Source organism: Pteropus alecto, unplaced genomic scaffold, assembly GCF_000325575.1.
Source record: "Pteropus alecto unplaced genomic scaffold, ASM32557v1 scaffold98, whole genome shotgun sequence".
NCBI lineage: Eukaryota > Metazoa > Chordata > Mammalia > Chiroptera > Pteropodidae > Pteropus > Pteropus alecto.
Window position 1 is genome coordinate 4,351,565 of NW_006443570.1, and position 7,260 is coordinate 4,358,824.

Consider the following 7,260-nt stretch of genomic DNA (forward strand, 5'->3'; position numbering starts at 1 on the left):
CTGTCTTGCCCAAGTCAGAATAAATTGACCTCAGGAAACCAATAGCCAGTTTCGTGGTTCTAGGCACCTCCCAGCTGCGATAGTGGGAGCAGGAGGAAGGATAAAAATACAGAAAGCAGACAGCTATGGCAGCCGGGTGCAATGTTGGAACTTCCAATGATGTCCTGACTGTCCTTCTCTATGGTTACCCCAGGGGAATCCCAAAAGACAGATGGACTGGCACATGAGTATATAGAAGCTCCACGTCTACCAGGTCCAAAGGAGTCACAAGGACATCCCCTTCCAGGCTGAGGAACTGCGGGTCTGACTGTTCCAGCTCCACTAGGCAAGGCCAGGGCTCTCAGTTTCTTACCCCTAAAGTGGAGTTGGAAACTTTCCCTGGGAATGGGACTCAGCCCCAGAGACCTAGATGGAGTCCTGGGAAGAGCCACGGAAGCAGTCCCCATCCACTCCATGCCTTCCAAACTGTCAGTAACTCTGGGGTCTGGCACAGGCCCAGATGTCCTGTATGTGTGTCGCTTGGGGATGATGCAAGTGGGGACTGGGGATCCTCTCTGGTCTGTGATCTCCCACAGGAGCCCACCTTCAGGTTCTGCCTCATTTGTCCCTCGCTCTCCCCATCTGCATGGTTTTAGCTTAAGGAATCATCTGTCCCAGGGGCACAGGCCAAGCCTTGGACCAGGGGAGACACAGACAGACCATGGACCAGCCCCATCATCCTGGGGCCCTTTTGTGGGCTGAGATCCCTCCCATGCTAGGCTGGCTAGGCGCTCCCTCCAGGTAGGAGAACCCATAGGAAAAAAGGGGAACCCGACAACTCTCCGTCAAGACTAGGGACAGCCTAAGGACTTTCTCCATTTTATCCAAGAGCTTTGCTTCCCTTTCTTCCGCGCGTGTAAACAGCTGGTAAGCAGATTTTTCAGTAATGCGAGGGAAGACACCGCGCCGCCGCGTCTACCGCCGCTCTTGGATGGCAAAGCGGTCCCGCGGGCGGGTGAGGTTTCTAACCTTTGATGGCGCAGCAGGAGAGCGTGGGAGCCTCCTCCCAGACCTTCCTTCTACCCACCCAGAGATCTCCTCTAGGCCAGCAGGTGCACCCTGCCCTGCAGGGATCCCTCACCCTCAGGCGGAGGTTCTACCTCAAGACGCAAGTTCGCGCTGAACAAAAACCCGTTTAGTGCGTTTGCGCGCGGCGCGCTCCCTCCTGCCCACCTGGGTTAAGGGTGCGGCTCTCCCTGGACGCCACTTCGCCCACAGACCCCTACATCCCTGTCCCGCTGCCCTTCTGGCTTCTTGGGGCGACCCCTTCAGAGTCCTAATCATCCTAAGCTTTGTGCGGGGTACTGTAAATGCCCTGTATTTATCTTTCATTTAATACAATAGAACGGGATAGAGTGCAATTGTTACTCCGGTTTTGTAGATAAGAACACTGAGGTTTCGAAGATAAATTTGGCCAACTTCTAGAGGCTAACGATCAATAAAGCCTGGACTCCAGCGTAGGTCTTTAAGGCATCAAATCTAGGCTCTGAACATTTCATTTTCTCTTCCCTATTCAAACACCAAATCATTTCCAATTTTTATTATATGTTTAATAACAATTATTGGGGTGACATTCATAAAACCAAATAAGTTGCAAGTGTACCATTCAACAATATGTCTCATAGATTGTGTTGTGTGTTCACCACCCAGTTAGATTTCCTTCTGTCATCAAATATTTGACCCCTTTTCCCCCTATCTACCTCCCTCTCCCTCCTTTCCTCTGTTAACCACTAATCGAATGCCTGGTGTCCATGAGACTCTGTTTGTATGTCCTGTTTGTTTGTTGCTTTCAGTTTTCTATCCGACATATGAGTAAAAGCCATTTCCACGGAAATAAATCTCATTCAAAAGTACAAACTGATGCTAAAATAGACCTAAGATACATAAGAACTTTTTAAAGGGAGAAGGAAAAAATGAAGAAATTTGGGGAAAATAAAATATTGACCTCTAAATAAAGGAACCTTTTAACTCAGTAATTTTTGACCACTTACCCCTCATGACCTCTAAAACTACAAAGGTGGGGACTAAGCTCAGCCCCCTGACCCCCTAACCCACTCTCACCACCCTGTTTCACTTTGAAGTTAAATCCACGTGGGCAGCAATGCCTGGAAATTTTCACGGAGAGCTGAATCTACCGAGGCCCAAACTCCTCAGCGTCTGACAGCCCTGTTGCCCAACACATACAGCAACCAGCCGTGGAGAGGAAAAACGTGGTGGGATCAATCTGGTGTCAAAACACTTTCCATTCCTGTCCTCTCCCTGGGGAGAAGTGGGTGTTTGGTAGCCTGAAGATTCTGAACTTGATTCCATGGGGGTTCTCAAAGGCTCGCACTGTGAAATTTAGGGTGAAGCTTGGTATGTGCAAGCGTGTGTGTGTGTATGTGTGTGTGTGTGTGCATGGTTTTATGGGATATGGATCCACAGTTTTATTGATTTGTTTTCTAGTTGCAAATTTCACACATACAGAAAGGTAAACAGTAAAAAGAGTAAATTTTATATATACAGAAGAATATAATAACCCCTTACACCCATCATTCATCCTCAACAATTATCAACTTATAGCCAGTCTTATTTCAATTTTTTTCCTGAAGTATTTAAAAGCAGATCCCAGACATCCTTTCACTCAAATATACTTTGGCTTGAATCTTTAACAGATAAAGACTTCTTTTTCTTTCTTTCTTTCTTTCTTTCTTTCTTTCTTTCTTTCTTTCTTTCTTTCTTTCTTTCTTTCTTTCTTTCTTTTAAACAGAACCTCAATTTGATTATCATACGTTACAAAATTAACAATAATCTTGAAAACTATCTGTTTCAATTCCTTCAGTTGTCTCAAAATTGCCTTTTTTTTAAATAATTAGTTTGTTTAAATCGTGATCTAAACTAAGTCCATGAATTACATTTGGTGGATATGTCTTTTTAACTTTTTTTTTTATAACCTATAACAGTTCCCTCCTCTCCTTTTTTCATACCATTTATGTATTTAAATCCTTGGGTCAACCCTATTCTCAAAGCATTGGTCATCTTCAGAAAAGATCACTGCTCTGTATTGCGCCAATCAACTTATTTTCACCAGTTCCTGCCTCGCTGTCCACTGCAGCCAGCTGTGGCCAGGAGAGCTGCAGTGTTCCCTCTGCTCTTTTCCAAAGAAAGCGGGAACCGGTCCAGGGACGGGAAGTCTCCATGAGCCAGTGCAGAATGCAGTACAGACATCATTGAAGAGTCCTCCTCACATTTTTCATTTCCCAGCTACACTTAGCTCATAAAAAGCCAGAAAATGTCATAAATTCCTCCCCGAAGAACATGGTTTTAATTAATTATTGGGTTATTCGAGGTGACTGGTGTGTGAAATACAATTCGCCCTTCTAAACTGAATCGCACGTAATCCAACCCGACAGGCTGCTTGTGCTCTTCTTTGGAGACTTGCAGAAAACTTCTGCTTATCCTTCAAAGGTCTTGGGTTGAAATATAAGTATAACTTTAGCATAAAGAGAGCTCACTCAGTCGGCTGGGTAATAAGAGATTGAGTCTTGTTTTCTTAACTGCTGATTTGATAGGGTTTCTTAGTAAATCTGGTGTTTTATACACACACATTTATATATTTTAGTCACTTGCTTTGTGATATCTGCAAAGGACATGTGAAGTCATCTCACTGTAGAATTAAAACTTATGCTGAATTTTGCTTCAGCTGACCTGGCAGCTGCAGCTTCTACTGCTGGGGCCTCTGAAATTTAGTTTTATCATACAAGATTCATGTTCACACATCAGGAGGTTGCTGTGTGTGCTGTATGGCATTCCTCTCCTCTGGGCTATATACTCCTTTCTGTCTAACCAAAAAGCCCTTTATTCCAGGCCCATATCTACAAAACAGGCTCCTTTCCAGAATGAGTACAGGTTCCCTATTGAGCCAGTAGCCCTGTAGGGCTGGTCCAAATATCAAGGAGTCTATATTTTTAAAACCGTTTTGCAGTGTTTCGGTTGGTGGTGAAGCTGCTTGTTTAAAGAGAACATGGAGATAAAGTGGGGGGGGAGGTGGGGGAGGGGCAGGCTGGGTAGTCTGGGCAGTGACACCTGTCTGCTAGGCTCCTTCTCCAGCCCAAGGTAATGCAGAGTTGGGGGTGGGCTGGGAGGATGGGAGAGGGGCAGGGATCCCAGGTCGACTTTGCATCTCCCACCCAGAGTTTAACCACAGAAGTGGAGAGACTCAGTATTGTGTCTGGGTTCCTGCTCTAGAGAAGACTGTGGGTCTTTGGGGAAGGAAAGGAAGGAAAGATTTAAGGAAGAACAGCTGGGTGGTTTGTTTCCTCCTAGACTTAGGCTCTGAGTTGGATGTGGAAGGCTTTAACAAGGGGCCATGTACTGAGCCAGTTCCAAGCTAAGAAAGGCCTGCTCCAACTTTTTTCTTCCTGGTTTTCTTTTCCCATTGGACACCTTCCTTGATATGGACACCAGAATTTATTTTTTAGTAAATGGAAAAATAGATTCCAACACCCCTCAGCTACCTCCAGACCCCAGAACTCTGTCCTGGCTGGTCCCCGCAGTACCCTACATTCTTCCAAATGGCAGGTAAAATCTGTCTCCACTGGAGTTTCAGAATGGAATTTTATTTTCCACTCATGGCCAGGCCAAGGAGACTCCAAACTGAAACAAAATAAAATCCTCTCTTCCTCTCTAGCCTACTCGATTTTTCAGATTCAGGGGAAAGAAATTTGGATGTCGTTTCAGAGTGTGTGGGAATTTCATAAACACAGACAGTGGCAGGTCACCCTCCCCATGAAGACAAAGTTGTCTACTCCATAAGGCATCCGAATCACTTCTCACAAGCACCACCTGCGAAAAGACAGGCTGACAGAACCACAGACAGCAGCTGCGTCCTCACACACACCACACACACATGCTCTGACCTAGCATTTGAAGGAGCCAATTAACCAGTGACCAGTTAATTCCTTCACCAGACCCGAGGAACTAAATTTAGAGGACCCCTCCCCGCAACGGACGCAGTCTGTAACCTACAAAAAAAAGAACATACATAAGATGAGAGCATACATAGAGAAAAGAACAGCGATGGAAATTGGAGTTAAAGAAATTAGGGAATTCAGTACACATAGAGCAGAGGGAAGTCCTAGCCAGCTGGACAGGAGGGCAGCAGGGGCTGGGATCATCCAGAGCCTGTGTTGACACAGATATAGATCACCCAGCTCAGCACCAGCCCAGGCTGGCTTTCTGTGATGCCAGGATAACCAGCCTGCTCAGCCAATTCCAGGAGAAATCAGCCAGAGCCACTGTTGGCTTTTCTTTGACTAAACAATAGTGGATTGGCTGGAATCTTTACTTTCCCTGAGTTGTTAACTCCGGGGGGAATTAGTCAGGCTCCCTTTGCCCTTACTAGGAGTAGGCCTCCTACCCCCAAACGGGGGGAGGGAACCGCTCCCTCTACTGATTAGATATTGGAGAGAAAGTGTTCTGGTTTGTTGTTTATAAACAAAACAACCTAGAGCAATCCTGAAGTTTTATCAGCTTTAATCTTATCTCCTTGATGGGATTATAGGGTAGAAGTAGGATCAGAGAGAGACCTACCCACAATTTTAAAGTCCCAAAAAGCCAATGTGTTTTCATTTTAATTTTTATTACGAGTCTTTTTGCTTGGTATGACAGAGCCACAATCACATTTACACAAAGAAAGTTGGGGCAAATACTCAGATTCCAAGTCCCCACCCCCATTTTACCACACTAATCAAATGGGGGAAGGGGGAGGGGGAGGGTGGCAGAGGAATAAGATTCCAAGGGCCCTGCTGGGCTCACAAAGATCCTTCCTTCATTTAACAGTTTCTTTGGAGGGGACCGACAATGGGTAGCAGACTCCCCAGGAAGGGGGAGAAAGGAGGAAAGGAAGGAAATTGCTGGTTTGTGGGTAAATCCACTCGGTTTGTAATTCCTGTGATGTTTAAATCATTCCAGGCTCTGAGAAGCTGCTCTTTGACAAGGCAACCAAGGACCTGGGAGGTTGACTTGCTTACTCTCAAGTCAGAGTCCTTCTCCCCAGGGGTCCTTGTGGGATTTCTGGAATGTGGGATCTCCCTGTCCTCCAGTGCCCCTCTCCTAGTCCCCGTGTTCCTCACCCCCAATTTGAGCCACCCTTACCTGTCTGTTCCCCTTCACACAATATATCCTCCAGGCTTGCCAAGAATCCTACTGACCAAAAAAAACAAAAACAAAAACAAACAAACAAACAAACAAACAAAAACCATCCCCGCGATCTCCTTGACCAGATTCCAGCAAATCAACTTATTCTTTCTGTGCCTTGGTTTCCTTACGTTTTTAGCGAGGGAGACTCAGAAGATAACTGAGGCGCTGGACGATGTATAACAGGAAGGATTTGGGCGAAGCTGTGCGGAGAGGGCTTGACCCCAGACCCATATTTCTCCTGCACGAGTTGGAGTTGCTCCAGGGGACATCAACCTCAAGTGCCCAGAGTCACCCCAACCGAAATGGGGGGGAGCGGTGGACCCAAAAGCGCCCTGAGCTGCTACGCAGTTCTCGCCTCTCGCGGTACGTTCCCTCCCTGCCCCTCGGAGCCCGCAGTTCACTGCAGGGAGCGTCAGAACCTCAGGCCACCGACTTCCTCACCCAGTCCTGGAAGAGCCAGCACAGTGCGCTCACCCGGCCTGTGAATCAGGCGCGGGAGCCTGCCCAAGCCCGTGAGACCGCACAGCGGTTGGGACAGGGGCGGGGAATGAGGGCTCCCGGGTCCGGGCTCTCAACTCGCTCCTGGGCCTGGGGAGGCCACAGAGGGGCGCACAGAAGGACGCATTTCCCTCGAGGAGCATTTATTCCCATTAGGGGTAGTAGGATGCCTGCTACCTCTTCCCGGGCTCCATCCGCAAATTCCCCCAACCCTGTTCCTCCCGAGATGTGCCTGGGGCAGCCCCAGTTTGGTTCTGCCACTCCCATACCCCTGGATCCGGCTCCGCGGGGCCGCGTGAAAAGGTCCAAGATTCATAAAACCACACCGACCCAGAGAACTCAACTTGAGGAGCCCTCGCAACAGTACACGTTTCATTTTGAAAATGAACGGTTAGATCCTGACTTAATTTTTGGTCTGAATGGTGCAAATAACTCCTTTTTTCACTCTTTAGTCGAAGATCTCAGCTGTACAGACCTGTTCTGGGAGCTAAAAGAGCTAACGCTATTTTCCCGCCAGAATAAATATTTTTACCCGAACTGAAC